Source organism: Pieris brassicae, chromosome 11 (assembly GCF_905147105.1).
Source record: "Pieris brassicae chromosome 11, ilPieBrab1.1, whole genome shotgun sequence".
Classification (NCBI taxonomy): domain Eukaryota; kingdom Metazoa; phylum Arthropoda; class Insecta; order Lepidoptera; family Pieridae; genus Pieris; species Pieris brassicae.
The window spans coordinates 4,311,887-4,331,726 of NC_059675.1; the positions used below are offsets into that span (position 1 = coordinate 4,311,887).

At 33.9% G+C, this 19,840-nt stretch overlaps 1 protein-coding gene across 1 annotated transcript in view; it reads left to right on the forward strand.

The window, feature by feature from the left end:
* LOC123716606 (insulin-like growth factor-binding protein complex acid labile subunit) overlaps positions 1-19,840 on the forward strand; it is a 47,691-nt gene that overhangs the window by 17,114 nt on the left and 10,737 nt on the right. The window contains exon 2 of the mRNA XM_045672435.1: positions 14,935-15,011. The gene's annotated coding sequence lies outside the window, so the exon portion shown is untranslated. The remainder of the gene's footprint in view (positions 1-14,934; positions 15,012-19,840) is intronic.

Below are 19,840 nucleotides of genomic sequence, written 5' to 3' on the forward strand. Positions count from 1 at the left end.
ACGGCAGTTTAACACTTAATGGATATTTTTATATTTTGCCTCAATAGACCCTAATAACAATTTGGGCTCATTAATAACCAGCGATGCGAGGAACGCGCCGATACAAAGGGAATATATTGAAATATTTTAGATTAACGCATACATTTATAGTAAATGTTTTCGGCAGTTTCAATACTGTGTCGCACAAATAGGGTTGTCGAATATGTGATTAATATTGAACAATGTGGAGATTTAGGTTATTATGAATTTATAGTAACGGGCAATCAAATTGAAATAGAATTCATAAAATTTCTTGGATAAAGTAAATATTATTGTGAGTAATATTTACTCATAATAATATTTACCACAATAAAGAAATAATGAATTCTAATAGGGTTCGTGGCTCAGCTTGGGCGTGGAAAATTAAGTAATTCATTCGGTATGGAAGGGTTGGCTGTAGTTGACGTAAAAATGGGGGTATATAGCCATCAGATGAAATGGCCTCGCATGACCGCGTCCCAACGGACGCCTGCCCCACTCAGACCATTCTTATTCAGATGTTTAGATAAACATTCATAGATACCCTCTGTGCACTCTAAAATAATGGCTGCTAGTTTAAATTATTTCCGGACAACGATTTATATCAACAAACTAGATTTGATTAAAATGTTAATTCAATTAATTAAGCCCCATACGTGTTTTAAGATTTTATCAATTCGATGTGCATGTTTGCATAATGCAGTGCGTTAAGTTCGTTGTATTTTATGGCCGCATATGTAATTAGTTTAAACATAAAGCAATATTACAATTAATGCGTCATTAGACAATGTATGTCGCTATGTTGCGATGGTGGAGTGCCGGTTTATAGCTAGACACAACATACAGTATGTTTATATAACATAGAGTTTATACGAAATACCATTTGGTAAAAACTAAAAACAAAACAAAGGATTTGTGTCAAGTAGTGAGTTGTAGGTAGCTTCGCTCTCACACCGAGGTTCGCAACCGCCACACGAGTGCTGAGCAAGCAAGGCAAGTTGGCCAGCGGTATGAAGGCTAATGAAGATATGTGAGAGCACTCGTCCATGTAAACAAGCACCCCCGAGGCTTTATTTCTGTTTACTCCCGCGGGATTAGTAATTTAAAAGTCAATGCGGACACTCAAAGAGGTCAATCGCATCGCGTTCGTATTGAAAACAGAATACCCTTTTCTGTATTCCGGTGGTGGCCCATGAAAGTTATAAGGGCTGAGTTGTTGAACTATGTAATTGACTTGGTTTTGCGGTCACGGGCTTTGTTCTCCCAGGGCGGATAATCGAAAACGCCTCTGGTCAGCTCGATGATGGGCGTGGAACAATACAAAGTTGATATGTGGACTAGCCAAACGACCCCTTGTTTGATTTGCAAAGAGCTATTTGCCCAAAGACTGTGGCGAAAGCAGGAAATTGGACCCCGTAGTCGGTTTCGTCGGCGCTAACACTTGTCCAATTACTTCCTTTTCAACAGTTTAACAAGCCAAAGCGACAATCGTTTCAATAAGCGAGAGACCCTTGATTTGGCACTTTGTTCGAAACGATTTAAATGACTTCGTTGCAAAACTAATATGTTATACAAAACTGAGATTAAAAGCGTTTGCCGGGGAGACATGACGCCGGTTATAAAATAGACAAAAGCGTTTAGCTGCTACACGAATGCCGAGCTATTTAAGTCTGAAGCGTTCCCTGTGCCATCAATTTTATTTTCTCGCACAAAACATGTCGGCTGTCGCAACGCATTATGCCGAGAGCGCCACACGCAACATTTACTGTGTTATTTTTGGGCAATCGTGGACGTTGACGTGGTCGTTTCCAATGATTGACTTATCCGGGGGTAATTTGAGAGGCACTCATGATGTGAACGGTGCGACTCGCGCCGTGTCTCTGCTCTGCCGCCGCGCAACTCCTGATAGAAACCTTATACTTCCAAGCAGTGACAGGCGTCAGGTACTAAAATTAAGTCTTTTAATGTTACCGGTGCATATCTTATGTTTAAAGTGCCGGAAGCTAGCGTGTCGTGAAATTACAAAGTGGCTTTGATTTATTTTCATTAGAAGTATTTGCATAAGTTACACATTTAGTATCAACAATGTTTTGTGTTGTTACACCATACTTTGCTTATATCTAAGTTTGAATGTATTACATTACATCTAGATTATATAGAATAATAAGAAGAAAATGTTGAATTTAGTTAAAGTCTCTTTTTCCCTGGGAGATGCATCAATCGATCTAAGTTCTAAGTAAACTGGATAGATGCTTTTGTTTACCGAACAAAATATTAACGGTCTCTGGTGGCTTAAAAGTCTTGTATTTTAAGAGATAACCAATACGGATGTACCATCTGTATGTTGTCTTTCCCAAATGGCCGGGAGTGCAAGTAACCCGATACATCAAGCAGGATGAACTTTAACTAAAAAGAATAAAATGCATACCAACGTCGAGCATTTAAGTAACAACAGATCTTTTCTTAAAGGATAAGCGAGGATTCAGACGCAAGCACGAGCTTAGCGAAATGAAAAGAAAATAAAAACGGATTCCAACAGCGTTAGCTGGCTTAACGTATCACCATAATTCAATAGTTCGTTGCTACCAAAAAGAGCATCGAATTTATTACAAAACTCGCATGCACGACCCTCACCTATTATTTATGGCACTCGGTTAGTCTGTCACAAAAAATGGGCTGCCTTTGCCTCAGCGGGTAACTTCGGGATATAAGCTGCAACAACATGCATTTCCTCTACTTAAAAGAATTTAACATTTATCTTGAATTACTGAAGATTGAACCTTCTCAGTGACTCTTTAAAAACTATTTTGATATTATTTTATGAGTTTCTATTTTTCCATGAGTAAATATATCAGTGACAAGTAATCCGGATTTATTGAATACGTTGTATCGGAGATGTTTTAATGCAAGCCATGTGGCAAATGTGGGAACCCCGCCAAGAAATTGCCCCACTAAATGACTTCGTTACTCCATTGTTAAGTCGCTACTGTTATATTTAATTCTGTTTTTAAATTACCTATTACAATGCTAACTTTACTGTACAATATTTATCAAGGGCATTATTTATAATGTTTTTCCATACAATCATTTAAAGCTTAGTGGTGCCATTAGAAGTTCTAAATTCAATACCACTTTTCACTATTCATCGTTTTTAAATTAAACCGGATGCGTTAAAAAAACCTGCTGCCAAATGCAGGCATAAGTGGTGTCATTGAAATCTCTTCAAAAATAAATGGAGATCCTTTTTACACTGCGATCGCAGAAGGCCCCTTTGTCGTTCGAGAGCTCTCGAGCTATTTTCAATCCATACTAATTATTCTAAGACGTTAAATCTAACAAAGCAAAAGATTCATAAACCAGCTGCCTTATTTACGAAAGACATGTTCGACAAACAGAAGACATTGCTGTTCGGCAGCGATCAATTTTAATCCCAAAAACGAGACAAATATCACGAATCGGGTCAACAGCTATCTTCTCACGTTTGTTGACTACTTAAAGTGTGATAATATTTATTAAACGGTTCATTCGAAACGAACTATGCCGATAAATAAGCTGGTAAGACCATTACACGTCACGGAAGATTTACTATTTATGGTAAAGACGTTTTTTTTTTATATGCAACACTTCAATGCGGCTTCAAAATACAAAGAATTGTGAGGTTGTGATCGTATCTTTAAGTTTTACTTGTAATTAGTAATAATTTATAGTTCTGAATCTATGTCGATTTACAGCGATCTTTTGTGTATACAGCAATTAAGAACCAGCTAATGTGGTCAGGAAACGGATTAGTTAAGCAATTAAAGTGGTTTTTGTGTGAGAATAACGCCCGAATTCTAAGATCTGGCACGCGATAGTATAATTTATACGTTTATAATAGTGTTAAAGTTATCTATCCTAAAGAGCAATCTGTTCCCCGATATTGTGAGAAAATGGTTATGAAGAAAACACTTTTTAAACGGATTCAAGCTAAATATTATTATTATAAACTTATAATTATTTATATAATTTTAAATTTAAAAGTTTCCGACGTTTCGCGTGCTTTACAGCGTGCGTGGTCACAGTGACTGAAGACAAAAGGTGTTGAATGTTAAAAGTATCACAGTAGCTGTGATTTAAATTTAAAATTATGTAAATAATTATAAGTTTATACAATACAAAGCTTCAAATCCGTTTAAAACGTGTTTTCTTAATGTGTAAAAGCCATTTTAACAAAGACAATACTAAATGGTTATGATTTCATGCATGATTTACAATTTAAAAACATGTGACGCTGACCACACAGATTGGTAGCGTGATCGGCTACTGTGAGAATTGCTTGCCATCTGCCAGAAACGCGATACGTTGTAACATTCTAGCGCTTAAATAAACGATTCTACCCCCACATCTTTCAGCTCAAAGCTCGTTATAAATCATATGATAATTGAATCATATGCTGCGTGTCAAAAGTAATTAACGAACGCTGCGATACGCATCTCGGGGCACATGTGCTTTTTTAATAACGTTCATCTCAGTTTCCTCACGCGACTCACGCTTCAGATAACATCGAGTAGCATTTCTTTAATTCTCGTATAATGAAAATGATAACCAGCCAGCGGTATGATGACTTTATTATATTGTTCATTGTGTGAGTAAATTGAGCGGTAGGGGCTGCGGGCGCCAAAGTGACAGCGATGGCAGATGGAATGACATTTTTTTTAAACTTTGTAATGACTTTACATTTTATAGCACATGATTAATGACTATATAAGCTGTGTTTAATGCATTTAAATAGACGCACAGTTAATCAACTTATGATGGAAGTGTTTTATTAATTAATCTGTGCTTTCGTAATGTTCACAAAAAAATATAGAATCATGTTTTTTTAGATGTAAGTAAAGTTGAGCGTAAAAAACTATGACTATAAAATTTGTTTCATTGATATTTCATTGCAATATAAATTATACGCGTAAATAAAAAAACTTACCTAGTCGACAATTTTAATACTACAAAATCTTTCACAGTCCGACGCCAATTATTTTAATGAAACATACGATTTTTAGCGCTTTAATTCTTTGCTTTTTCCCACGAAAGCTACGAGATTGTGAGAGATTAAAAGTACGGGTGAATATATTTTTTGCTCCAATTTCGTAATACTTCGTTCTACGTTATTTTAGAATTATAAGAGCTATTTTCCTAGTTCGTGAAGGTTAAGGATGAAATATTAGAGGTATCGCGTGCCCACCCCGACTCGTAATGAGGCCCTTAGGAATACGTAGCAATATCTTAATACCTTGGCCCGGGGTGACAAATACCCCGTGTTCGCGCGGAATTGTAAATAATTTATAACCACTCGTTTTACCTTCAAACATTGTACGATGACAAGCTGGGTTGCGTGCTGAAACACGACGTGTAACACCTGACATTTATTTCTCGCCATTACCTTAATATATATATATATATATATATATATTCAATACAAATTATCTTATCAATGAGAGTAAATTATAAAGTGCAATACTACTAAAATTATGAGAAGATATTTTGCGTTCCGGATTGACTCAAAGTAAAATCACAGTGCTCAAAAGTGTATGTGTTTTTAAAGAATACGTGACAGAAAGCCACAAAAGTCATTACGTATTTCGCTTTGGTTCAATCACGTTTAGTGAGTGGAGTTGAATATGGAGGCTCATAAAATGGACGTAAAGCTTTAAGGCGTGAGTGCTGCGAGGGCGATAGATTCTTTGATTTGTGTAGAGCAGCTGTTTGAAGCGTTAATAACTTAATTCGTCAGAGTTGACGGTGCGGAAGAGGGTTTCTTTACGTCTACTGGTTGCACGTGACCGTGAGCGCCACGGAAATGGAGATTGGGATAAATCGGCTGTAGCTCAGACTTAAAAGATATGACAATTTATTACTGAATAAATTCTATGAGATTTTGGAAAATTTCGTTGATAAAGTTAATTAGCACAGCTATGTGAAAAGTGATATAGAAACATTAATACGTCAATAAATCTTCAACAGGGCTTAGCAAAAGTCATCATAGTAAAAACCTTGATGTTCAACTTTCTTGTTATAAATATCCGTTTGTCAATAAAACGCCTAAATTTTTTTTAAAAGCTCTATAGTTTCCTTTACTCTGCCATCAATTCATACCTTCGTTTTTCTCTATCACGGACGCATTTATCCGATCGTTAAGCATTCGTCTTTAATGTTTTAAAACTAATAGTCTATCAAGACGTAGTGGCTGTTAGTCGCCGTGGTGAAGCTATTTAAGTTTATTGATACTTCTTCGGATATTTTTAATTTGGCTATTTTGAGATGGGAATTTTATGTTGTTTTATTTGTGTTCGACTACCAATTTCCAACTTTGGCTTATTTTTAAAAGAATTTAAAGGACAGTTTACGAAATAAATATCTATTCGGATAGTTCATATCTAGTATACAGTACATATAAATCTATTTAATTACACTTATTTGCGTACAAGATCACAATAAACATTAAATTCGGTGATACATCTTATAAAAATGTTTGCGTGTACTAGTGTACACACGTAAGAAGTGAAACTTCTTTACGACCTTATTCTTCGAAAAAGGATCTACTATATGTAACATTACAGAAATTGGTTAAATAAACTTAAATAAGATAAAGTTTAACAAAAGGCTTTTATTATCATAGACATGAATACAAATAATACAATTATTTCATGTAATAGAATTATTACGACTATTGTTATCGTTATTTTATATTCTTCTTATAGATTGGCTTTGAATTTCTTCAAATGAACCAGACAAGAAAAAGATGGCGCGTATCGGAAAAATGTGACGCGTAAGCGAAAAATGTGACGGTAAATTTTTTTCCAACGCCTATAAAGACGTTTCACTGCAAAAACGGGCCTTTTGCTTATAACCGTTGTTTTTCAGACACTAAAAGTTTTAGTGAAACACTAAGAATTTTAACTAAACCTTTTTCTGCTAAAATAAGTTTTTTTTTTAATTTTTAGTACAATGTTAGGATATATTTGAACAATAACTGATTACTTGCAGTTTCAAATAAAGTCTTATTTATGAAAACTTTTACTTCCTGTATTTCACAACCATATTATGTAAACTTTCATATAGAATATCAATTCTAAAGCCCTTTATAAAACTTGAATTTTAAGTGTCACCCGAAGCCACCTCAAGATTATTTTTGTAAGTCAACTAAATGTAGTCACTTTATAATATTAGTGTTTCAAATTGATGAGGACGAGTCGTCCGCATTTGGCGTGGGCTGGACTGGAGTGTTGAGTGTACAAAAATAAATAATCTTAACTAGTAAGTACCTCGTTACTTGTTAAGTAAATAATTGCATTAAAAGTTTGAAAATGAAATATTTTATTAGATTTGTTCAGTATCATTTAAAAGCGTAAAACCGTACAGATCGGAAGTTTTAGTTTGGAACCCAAAAAAAATTGCAGAGTGAAACATACATTTTTTCTTTCTCTCTCTGTTTGAAAACCTATTAATAAAATTAAAAATAACCACTCGTTAAATATTTGTATCTATGAATCTTAGTAGTCAAAAATAATACAGTCAAAACCGTATACGACGACATCGTCTAGTTTTCGTTATATTGACCAACATTTTCCGGTTCCTGATGGATTCTATTGTATTAGGTACTTAAAAACAACGTCATTGTGAACACTATCGGTTTTTACGACCAAATATGAGTATTGAGTAGTCCCTTCGGTGTCGTTGTAACAGATTTTGACTCCATTCTACATACATAAGTGTCAGCACTTTCACTATATTAATAACCTCGATACAATACAAATTAAATAGAAAACGTCAAAGATCAAATTCTTATCATTATCTGGTTGATTATTGGCTTTAACGGTGATAATCTTACAATCTTAACATCTTATATATATACTTGCAGTACTAGAGTATACATGGTACAATTTATGAGTTATAGGGCTTGAAATCCCTTTATTACATATGAAAATTTACCGCTATTATTATACCACTTAACAAATATGGTCGATTTTATCGATTTATATTAGCCTCAATAATCTTTAGCGTCGATAGAATACTAATAGAGAAAACCTCGTGCATTGTTTATTCTACGGTAGCAAGGGCTAATTGGAAACTACAGTTCAATCGATAGTTTGATTAAACACGGAATTTCTCGTCCGCCATTTTATGTCATAGGCTTTCAAACATATCCGTCGTTCTTCATAACAAGGTATAATTTGCTACTTTTAATAATCTGACATCTTTAGTATTTATTTATGTGTCAATAAGTATATAATAAAAAAGTTAAGTGGCTCTTTAGATTGACATAACTAATATAAAGCAAGAAAAGAAACCGCAAGAGATTTCAATGAAAATGTGTCGTAATTATTCTTGGAATCATTACAGTAAAGTAAGGGGTGCAGAGTTCTTGGCTTTAAGTATATTTAAAAGCATTTGCAAAGCTGCTACTTTGTATGAGACATGGCACGGTGCTTCCTGTTTTATGTGGGAACTTTTGTCGCTGAGCAATCCCAGTAATATCGGTTTTGTAACAGATGTGATTGGATGGTTTTGTTTTCAACCTGTATTCACTGTTGCCAAGTTTTGTTTTAAACGTTTATGTCAACTACGTTCAGCTTTCAGTTTGAATCGACTCGTTTCAAACTTTTCACTTTACCGTACTTGAATCTTTGCGAAACGAACATTTTTATAACTATAACTTCTACTGGTGTTTAAAATTTGGAATTCGAAATCAAAAGTTCATTGATTAAAGAACCCTCAACCTTCGGAACTGTAATTGTAACTCCATTAAAAGTTACGTCTTTGTCAAAGTAAACAAGGCGTTTGTCGTCAAAGGAAGTTCTTAAAAATAATGGCCATTTCCTGATGTGCTACTTGAGAAACATTAAATGAATCGTAAAATCTAATTCTGTTGGTCCTTTGTTAATAATTATTATTGCAAAAGTTTTTCAAATAACTCAACTCTGACGTAAGCACGTACGATCCACGTAAGCCCAGACAGATGTTAACTCCATTTATCCTTTTCAGAAATCTAAATAGCTAAGAATTCTCGGTATCCTCCAACTAATCTACCACCATATAAATATTGCGGACAGACAAAAGAAAGAACATAATATAGAACGCGTATGCTAGTAATATTGTGACTGTCAGTATTGTCGAGTTAATATCTGAATTCAATAAAGAATTGATAAACGAATAAAACTCGAGCGAGACGCGTCAGATTAAGAGCATAAATTATTAGGTACTTTTGTTCAAATCGAAGTAGTGGTCGCAGCTTGTTCAATTACTTGGCTCGTCCAAATAAGGCGAGTCTTTTTCAGATGTTTGTGGAAGGGATTAGTTCTGGATATCTCTGTCGGTATCTCCGTGAGATAAGTACGAATATACGTCAACGTCGGACGGCTAAGCCGATTATTTTAAATGTATTCACTTCCTTAATGGAGGTCGTTTTTCACCCGCCGTGACTCCTCTTCGACTTACCGAAGATTTTCGGTTATGATCCGGGCAGTGACTGCGCCGGATTATTGCTCATTTACGTGACGTTTATTAAATTGTCTTTGACGGTAAGGTGAAATTAATATTCAAGAGCGTCTTTATAGCATTATTCTTAGAGGATTGTGGTTACACCGTTTTATGTTAAACACTCAATACATTTGTATGTCATTATTTCTGTAGTAATATAGAAACAATAAAACAGGATATTGTCGTGCGTTAGAGACCGCACGAAATTAAAGTGAATGCTACAAAAGATAACCATTTATTGAAAAAAAAAACATAAGCAATAAACATACTCTTTGACAAATGTATCGAAGTCTATGTAGAATATAAGTGTATGTTCTGGTTTTGGGTTTGTGTGATGTAGGTAATATGTGATATATATTTCTCTATGGTCACTTAAAGGGCGTAATAAATGTCATAAGTCATAATATTTTTTTAAATTACCTGGCTGGTTAATTAAAACATAAAAAAGTAAAAACGCGGTCTCACCAAATTCGTGGCGCGTAATTAACAATTTTTTTAACCGGCGAAGTTCACGCAGTGTGTTTTATAGCAGGTGGTATCTAATTAATTAGAGAGGGCGCCAATTCCCCTCGTCTAGTTGAAATTAAATGTATTTGCATTTTTTATATTCAAAGTAGACATACGTCAGAGTATGATTAATTATAATTCACGAACTAACCGACGGTCGTTCGTCTGCCTTGGTACAGTGAAGCAGAAAATTTGTGGTTCAATTAATTTATTGCAGTACCATCCAGTAATGTAAATAACTAATATATGATGTTAGTATAATAATCCTTACATAAATCTACAATAGATAGTCCGATCTGGTCCCCATGTGGACTGTGGACGGACGAAATGTCTTATTACCTAACCTGTATTATGTTCTAAGTGTATTCAGTATTGATCTACACTCTTTATTTCATCCAATCAAAAACATATACATGTCATTTAGTTTGTATGGTTACTTTACTTTACTTGAAAATCAATGACATTTAATTATACCAAAAAGTACTTTTGTATATGTCAGTACAGTAAGTCACCCCTATCGCGTGAGAAGCGCAAGGTGGGGTCGCCGTTATATCACTTGTCTACACAACATTACAATATAACAGCCAACCGCAATGTCCATGCGAGAAAATAAGTCTAGGTTATAATGCGTAATTATTATTTGCAAATTATTTTGTCATATGTAGTCAATGGACACAACAAGAAAGCTTAATGAATAACTTTTAGGTTTAAATTTTGTTTAAGAATTTTTTTCTTACGAAATAAATTATACATAGTTTGCAGCAAAACATTGACGTAATTTGTTTCGGATATATAATGGATATAATTTTAGCATTTGAACACAGTAGCATTTTATCATTTTACCAGTTGTGGCATAAGGAATATGTTAATACTTAGTTATAAATAAGAAAGAAAATGAAAATTATGTTCCAAAAATCGAAGAATAATTACAATATAATAGGAATCGTACAAGTTTTGACTATTCTGTTCTATGCCAGACTCCAAGTTGAATATATAATGTGTATCTTAAATATAAACTAATACGCTCTTTACTAATAAATGTATAGATATTTTTAATTATTATGTATATGTTTTATAATCTTCAATTAGTGTTAGCACAGTGTAAACTGTAATCCAAATACGAGATTAGACGCTATTTGCTCTAAGCTCCATCGTGACTATCTCTTGTTTGAAGACGTCGTACATGCTCCTACATATATTAGGTTGTAATTAAATGTTTATTTAATTACTGACACGCACCTGCGTCTTTACAATAATGTGGGTTTTGACAAGATCACAGCAGGTTTCCTTAAAGCCTTGTTATTCATACATAATAGAACGAAAACTCACTGCTCAGTAGTGTTTTAATTATCAGTTTAGATTTTATAAGCTGAGCTTGTATGGGATGAATAAAATTCGCTGAAGCTGTCCAAAAAGACGCGATTCCCATAATTATGAACATCTAACAAACCTATTCGCTATACATTTTTTAATAACGCGTTACAATCTTGGAATTGCGTAGTATGAGTAGTCAATTCAAATGTAAACTATAGTAAATAAATTGAAATTTTAACAAGGAAAAGTATAATGTTATGTAACTGTTATAATTAATTAAAAGACAATTTTAACTGCGGAGGTCTTAAGACAGTTTACATTAAATAACACAAGCATTAATTATAAGTTTGGGATTCGTGAGTGGTTATTAAGTTGGACGTCGCCCTTTCTTGGAGCGTTGAATTTTGTTTTCTCGGAATGAAATCTGATGTTTTGACGTCTTGAATCATTCTTGATGTGCTCTTGCGTGTTTATTCGTTATTTTGAAGTGGAATGTGTTTATAGGACTGGTTTTATGGATTTAATGAAGTAATCATGTTTAGTTCACACTAGTAGCTTATTTGATGATATAAATACGTAGGTAAATTGTTGCTATTTCAGGCAAGTTGAGTTTTTTATCTATTTTCTCGTTCCTTCTTATTGAAAACATAATATTTGTTAAGAAAAACACTTTTTGAACGGATTGAAGCTATGTGTTATTATTAAAACATATAATTATTTACATAATTTTAATTTTTTTCCGACGTTTCGCGTGCTTTTCAGCCTGCGTGATCACGGTGACATAGCTTCATTCCGTTCAAAAGGTGTTTTTCTTAATGTGTAAAAGCTATGTTAACAAAAGATAATACTATAATAATTGTTACCGCATACCAACTTAAATATATTTAATCTTAAATAGATTGTCTTCCTTTTTAATGATAACATACACATAAACATATCGAACAATACTGGACTACTGTATCATTCAGGACATAAAGAGAAAATCTTTCGAAATACCATGCCTACTCTTTATGAATACAGCCTTTCTATAAATCGTAGGCAGCGTTACATTAAATGACAACCAGAGACCAGTTTCCTACAAATGCTCCACCGGTACCTAAATAAACAACCTACCCACGCTTCACAACTCTACATATTTATATTACCGAGATAAGCCTGGACAAATCTGTAGATAATATTATATTGAAGCCATTAATTCATTACAAAATATATTAAAAATGTGTGTTTTCATATTTGCATGTAAAAATGAACTTTATCTGCGCCCGTAACCAATGAATTAAAATTTACTATAAATTACATCACATTCCCCTTTAGTCACAAATGTCAGATCTCAAGACGGTCACCAAAATTCCATACCTGCAGTGTACATTTTTGAAAGTTATGAAAAGTTCTTATAGAGTTTGATTTAGCATTAATTTTCTGCAAGTAACTTTCCGAAATACACTGCAGATTCATGAATTTACCTCTGAAAAGGTTTACATTAAAATTTAAAAGCAATAACTAAACTTTAATACGGCGCAGATCCTGGCAATAGCTGAATTACTCTGCTACGTAATTTCTTACAGCAAAGCGAATCTTAAACGCGTTGGAAAATTTAAAGAGTTTGAAAGGAAAATTAAGCAGGGCGGCGCCAAAGCCCAAGTCTGAATCGCAACTTTGTTACGTATGTTCCTAGAGCTCGTTAACGCGGTGAAAAAATTATAGCAGTAAAGTCGAATTAATCTGCGCGATTTTTTCTGTAGCTGAGCAAAGGAATACTCAGTGCTAATGAGTTAGATTGTTAACTGGAGCCTAAAGCACTCCTTTGTAGCCAGGTGCTCCTGTTTAGCATTGCTCTGGAAACTTTAGCATTAATTGTGATACTAGATATTAACACGGAAATTGTTCTAGTTAGTTGTATTTTCTTAGTTTGTTGTATTTGTAAAAAAACATATTGTTTTTTAATAATTTTTTGGTATACCCATAGTTTTCGTCTATTCTATTGTTTATATTTATATGCCAAGTAGTGATCTGCCTTCTGTTTTAACCTGAAACAATAATTGTTTCGCCACAAATTGTACCTAGTTAATCGAACATCCGCGTAGTCAATGTCGTATAATTTAATAGTTGGTTTTGTCTTATCTTTGTTAGCACGACAATAAATATAAAGCTACATTTCATCATGAATTTTCAATTCCAAGTAAAATAGCCTGCATTAAAATAGACACCCGTCAGCCGCTCGCCACGATACACGCTTTAGATAAATTCCCCTCATTTTTCTCCCGCTCACGAGCCGTCAACGGATAAATGCTTCCACTGTCTTTTTTGTACGTACAACCGAAGGAATTACAGCATTAATCAGCCGAAATGAACCCTTTAGCGAAATGTCAAAAGGTTTACACATAACGAGCTGCGTTCGTCCATGATGAAAACAAAAGAATTCTCGCGTATTCAGTCCCTATCCGTCCATCGCAATTTACAAGACAAACCAGCGCAATAGGCACGAATAACCTGTGTTGGACTAACATTAATTCTCTAAGATTAGATGGAATGCACGTAATTTACTTTGTACCTATCTTTCACTGTCGGTGAAATTGGAACAGGTTTTCCGCAAGTTTATTTGAATATTGGAGGTTGGAACTGAGATTTTCGTTTGATATTGGGCGCATGTGAATTGAATTCCATCAGGTGTGTGGTGTTCAGGTGAATAAGCGACCCGTCCGGTCCTCTCGTAGGCCTGTCCGGCCGAGCAAACATTTCCGCTTGATTAGAGAACGGTAGTGCCATCACCAAGACAACAAGATTTGCGCATTTGTTTTTCAAGACCTGTTTACACATTATTGATTCATTCTGATTCTGAATACTTTACGTACTACCTTTTCTTAGTTATAACGAGCAGAAACCTGGAGCCCGCGAGGATCTCCACGGTTACTGAGTTTCATTGACAAATTGAACAATTCTGTCAGCTAATAATAGTGTACATTTGTATAGGAAGAGTTTTGTGTTGTGAAATATTTTAAAATATAGCTTTATCGAATTAGAATCTACCAATGCTAGTAACATTTTGTTATGATTTTTTTTACTAGAAAGCATAGCAGTTATGCTTTTGGAAATTAGACTGTAAAGATAGACATAAATATATTAATAATATTATTATTTCGTATTCATTTTTTTTCAAATAAGTCAAAATTATTATTTTAGGATGTTTTAGGAAGTTATAAACTTTATCAGTACCTGTGTTGTTTGTGGTAAATACTTTCTTGAAATGGGTTTTAGTCGTTAACTTTAACGCTACTCTTAATGTTCACCAAGTAAATACGTAGTTAGTAGTCAAAGATCATGAATTACGAGAGTCTATAAACTTTCATTTATGAAGGTCTGTTTTATAGGGTCTTAAACATGACTATCCTTTATCCACAAATTATTATGGATGTAATAGTGGTCTTAGATAGTAAATAAAACTAATAACACCGTATTATTTTATTATGCGCTCATGAATTTAATATATTTGATGTTTAAATTACACTTTATTGCTATTTGAAAACCTAGAATGTTCGGATAAGGAATAGATGTATAAAAAAATATTTTCTCTTGTTCCAGATTGTAAGCAGTCTTCAAGTCCAGCTCATGACTTTAACTGACTCATCTTTATAACATCAAGCTATTGCCTAAATTAGGTAAATATTTCCATAATATTAGTTTTTTAATAAGATGTTAAAATTTCATTAAATATACGCATATATAATATACATAAATTCACGTAAAATACGTGTGATAGTTATGAAATAAAAGAAAAATTTACGTAAATACTTAGATTTCCTTCCGTGGATAGTGTTTCTAAATTTTCCTCTAAACCACACCGTAAGCTTTAATTTGTCACAATTTCTGAAGAACGGGGTGATTTGTATCTTTTTTTCAATAAAACAACACCTGGGCACCATTTGTGTGGCTCCAAGCTGTAAGTATTGTAAATGTTTCACCATTTCTACCGAGATTGAAAAACTGTTTTCCAACTGCGTTTCCGGTTTCGTATTTTTATTGGGAAACATCGCTTTTTCATACGACCTTTTGACCAAGTAATATTTGCTCGGGTATAAAAAATATTTATTGGAATGTGACCGTGGATATTTATTGTGAAATTGTGATATTTGAATGAACAATTTTTATGTTTATCTAAATTACATCTGTAGTGGTTATTTACTACTAATTGCTATAAAAAACACGCATATTTCAGATATGATAATGAAAAAAATCTATTAATTGCTATATCATTCACATATTTCAGATATCATAAGGCAGATTTTCAAAAATATAACAGTAATATGAATAAACGCATTGACATAATATATGAGCTATAATTTGTCATATCAGAATTTAGAATGTGCTACTTTCCACCAAGAGTTTTAATATGTCAATCTCACGGTTCGTTGCGTTCAAATGACCGCGGGTGACAGCGGGCACAGCGAACACTGATACATAAAATTTACATTCCATATACATGACTGGAAAGGCTTTTAATTACGGAAAATTTGTAGTCAAACACAGTATTGTACAGCTCACTCATTCCTGGAAAAACAGTTCCGAAAATACTCATAACGCCTGAGAACTTTAGGATATACTCGTAAAAAACTTAAAAAATATCGGGTTGCATGAAGAGGATTGTTTAACAGCAAAATTGTTAATCTAAAAATAAATATAATTGCTTTAAATATACACACCATAGTAAAACATTGAATTTGAGAATAACGTTTCGCTATTTCATTATCATACAAAGTTTGGTTCAGCTCGGTTACTTAGCAATTTCACTGATTAAGGGTATTGTAGGTACGTACCAGCGACACTGTGGCAAATAGCTTGAAACTGAGCTCCAATGAATATTTATACGTTAAGCTAACTTAATATTTGGATACGGTATATGCAGTAGACAGCCGGCGATTCTATGAAAACACATTGTTAATTCAGTTATATATTTTATTCACATGACAGAGGTACTGTTGAATTTACGCTGACGAATGGAGCTTACAGTATTTATTTATAGTCAAACCTATTCGAAATGTTTGTTTCGGTGTGGTGATCCTACCCTCGGTTCTTTATTATTTTGGTTTTATTCGAATTCTTTAAAAATTCAATAAATTTTAGTTGCTATAACTAGGTATTTAATTTTTAAAGACAATACAAAATGCTGTAAGCAAATTTTGTGGAGTATTTCTTGTTATAAGATTTAATTAAAATGTTTCAACTGTAGCTGCCAAACTTGCTTCGTAATTCTGTGGTTGCTATCGATAGGCCATGCGGGCTCTAAATTGATGTTAGATGGTCGCACAGAATGATGTTCCTACATAGATGTGCTTTTGTCGGAGCGATCCAAAGGTGGTTACCCAAAATTGGGTCAGGGGGATTTGTGAATAGTTCTCCGGAGGTATGTCAGTACTTTTGTATGCTCAGTGCTTTTGTATCCCTTTGTTTATCGGTTTAGTCTTGTGACAACATTCGAGGCGCCTCCACTGAACGCTCTTTGTTAAAACGTAATACACAGTCAACATTTCGCACCCGGCTATCTAGACGTACTGCCTCAAATCGTGACTCGTCTCAAAACTGGAGTCTAAGCCTCGCCTTTCATATTTATAAGGTCTGGTAATCAGAAAATGGGATCGCGAAAAAAGACCTGAGCGTGAATCTAACAATAAAGCTAAAAGCCGGCGTGTTTAAGGAGCGTGCCGTCAAAACAAATGACGGTTAAAAATTCAACGCAACATAAACAAAGGCTTGTTTGGACTAAGCCTGTAGCGGAGGTGAGCCTCATTTCGACAGGCGGATAAGTGCTGACGTAATCTGTGCTTGGGTTCGTGTAAATGCAAATTGTCCCATAAAGCCATCGCCCCCCGCGGGCCTAGCCGCACCCCTCCCTTAATGAAGAGTCTCCTCGCTTCCAGAGGCAGTTCGTCATCTCGACAGCGGTTTACTAGCTTTACGAAATTAACGTTGCCTCGAAATTGCTTCACCTATGTATCTATCGGTTTTCGTTACGCTTACACGATTATATTGTTCCAATCTGAATTAATATAGACACGGTTATCTTACTTATTAAGTCTTATTCAGAACTAAAAGTAATAATTTGATTCAAACCTGTTTTTATGCCATAGGGAACCGTAAATCGTATGAATGACTCGGCTATAATAGAGCTTGATGATGTAAAGATCTTATTAAAGAATTTAAAAAATACATTTCGTATTTTTGTCCCAATTCTATATATTCCTCGTCGTGGTACAAATGGTTAATATTTACGAATTGTTGCACCTGTTTCAATCGTTTTTAACTTTTAAGACTTATTTATGCGTTCATGAATAATTCTATCATATTTTATGTATACAGTTTTGAATGAAAAAGACAAAGTTTGATTATCTATATTCATGAGTTTGAATTCAGTCTGATATATTTCTCATTGGGATGTTTTCAATTGTTATGAAGTTTATCTGTGGTTTGTATATTTAGTAAATTTATTTATAGCATAATTATAACAGGAGCTTTAGTGAGAATATATTTTTTACGATCTCCGATCTATATATATTAATAGAAAGTAAGTTAGTCACTAAGCCAATAGGTTGGGTCTATATAAAAACATAAAAAATACAGTTTGTATTCAATTATTGTATCTCAAGTACTCTGACAAAACCATGTCTATACAAAAACTAAAGGAATTCAAAATTGATTAATGAAGATCAGACTTGAAACGTCACTGTGGTACAATTACATTTCCCCAATATTGTTCACAAGTCAAGGACAGGCCGCAGCCCTACTTGCCTTATTTGAAAGCCGTAGGCGACTCATTACCGATTCGCGACTATTAAATGTTTTATGAACAATGAGCTTCCCCTTTAGCGGTAGTAGGTAAAACAATACGCGCGGAGACTCCGTGTTGAATTACAAATACGCCGACTTGACGTGAATTCGAATGGGGACTATTTGTACCTCGTGGATATAGTTTCATTGTTACATCTCTGGCAGTTATATAGTTTACCGGGTAGGAGAAAACTTCAGAGACGATAACTTAAAGCAGGTTTAGTTCTAATAGGTTTGACGTTTATTTATAAAACCATTGCAGCTGTCTTCCTCAAATCTCGTTATTTGATCACACCTTTAAATACTAAAATACCGCTTTATTAATATGACTTCCACCCAATATACTATGTGTGCTATAATGATTTGCACCAAAACTTTATTTACTTACCAAAGCCTTACAAATACAAGATATAACATGTCGAAGCTCGGCAAAATTGATTTGTGTTCCATGAGTTAATCGTTTACATATCTTAAAAGAATTGATCGGTGAAATGTCTGTATTCCACACCACATTGAATGTTACGTGACTTCAAACAAAGGTCATTTATAGCGTTATAAAAATAACACTTATATTAAAATATCATTCGATCAAATGACGTCATCATTTTTAAACCTAAAATTATGTTTCGCTTTCTATATTACTCTATAGAACACTATTAATTATTGTTCCCAAATTTTTTACGTCAATAAATAGTTTCAAATCATTCTAAGATCGTGACGAATGCTATAATTGTTGTATTGGTTCACGAGAAAAATAATTATGGAAGCTAGAAATTTTATATCCACGGTCAATAGAGCGAAACGGTGGGAACGTTGAGTTTGGAACTACATTTGATACGAACGGAACACTTAGTGGTTAGATCACGGTCACCGCTGTGGTGCTTTTATACTTCGAAATTTTTATTCATTTCTCGCATTTGAATGCATTGTCTTAGATTTAAAAAAAAACAGGATAAAGACGATATATTTTTTTATGAGAGATATAACATGTCGGCAATGATATAGAGAACTGAAACAAATATAATGTTTTATTGATCTACTTCACGGTAAGTATGTTTTCAAAAGCCTATACCTAAGGTCGATAACCTATAGGTACTTCATTTAAAAGTTACGATTGGATAGTAAAATAATATTAATATGTTTCATGGTCCATTTATCAATATTGATTTGACTTAGATGGCGATTGATATTCTATATGTACATGCCATGCGAATGTAGATCTTATAATATTATGAATATGAAATCGATATTCTTCCTTCACCACATAGATCATCGGATAACGTGCGGTTGGGACCGTGGGTTCATAAACACCCGTTTGATCTCAAGTTTCGATTACATATTTTTTTATTTCCTCATTAGTATTAATAGAAACACCGATACATAAATATTGATACGATGAAAGATATAAAAAATAATGATACTTTTCGGCTTTTTAATGACACCAAGAGGTAGTCCTTTAATTAAGAGTATCAGTGACAAGTGCGATTTGTCGGATGACATATCCTGTCAGTTTATATTTCTAAAGGTTTCAAACAGTCAGCGGAGTCAAGTCTTAGCGCTAAATATCACTTATGTATGAAAAAATCGTATAAAGTTTTTACAGACGTACAACGAAAAATCTAATTGAAAATGCGCACATGTACATAAAAATCAATTAGTGCGTTAC